Raw genomic sequence first — 354 nt, 5'->3', positions numbered from 1 at the left:
CCCTGTGGGGCACACCTGTTGCCTTTAGACTCCATTTCCCAGCACTCGCAGGAGAATCCTCTCAATCATGTTTCCTTTCGACACCTCGGAGCTGCGAACTTCCCAGTGTGCCTCGGGGCCGATCGAGGCCGGAGTGTTGCCAAGAGCAATTTCCGCTTATGGACTCCATTTCCCAGCACTCCCCGCGGCCTTCTGTGAGGCGGTTGCCGTTCGCCTCTCCAGGCTGAGGACTCCATTTCCCAGCGCGCCCCGGGACGGCGGGGTGACGTCACGCGCCGGGCGGGGGCCAGTGGATCCTTGGGCGGCGCGGGGCGGCGCGGGACGGTGCTGGGCGGGCTGTAGATCCCGGCGGCC

The sequence above is a fragment of the Neophocaena asiaeorientalis genome, unplaced genomic scaffold, assembly GCF_003031525.2.
Source record: "Neophocaena asiaeorientalis asiaeorientalis breed wild unplaced genomic scaffold, Neophocaena_asiaeorientalis_V1.1 scaffold694, whole genome shotgun sequence".
NCBI lineage: Eukaryota > Metazoa > Chordata > Mammalia > Artiodactyla > Phocoenidae > Neophocaena > Neophocaena asiaeorientalis.
The sequence above is the reverse complement of the archived record's forward strand: the minus strand, read 5'-3'. Positions refer to the sequence as shown.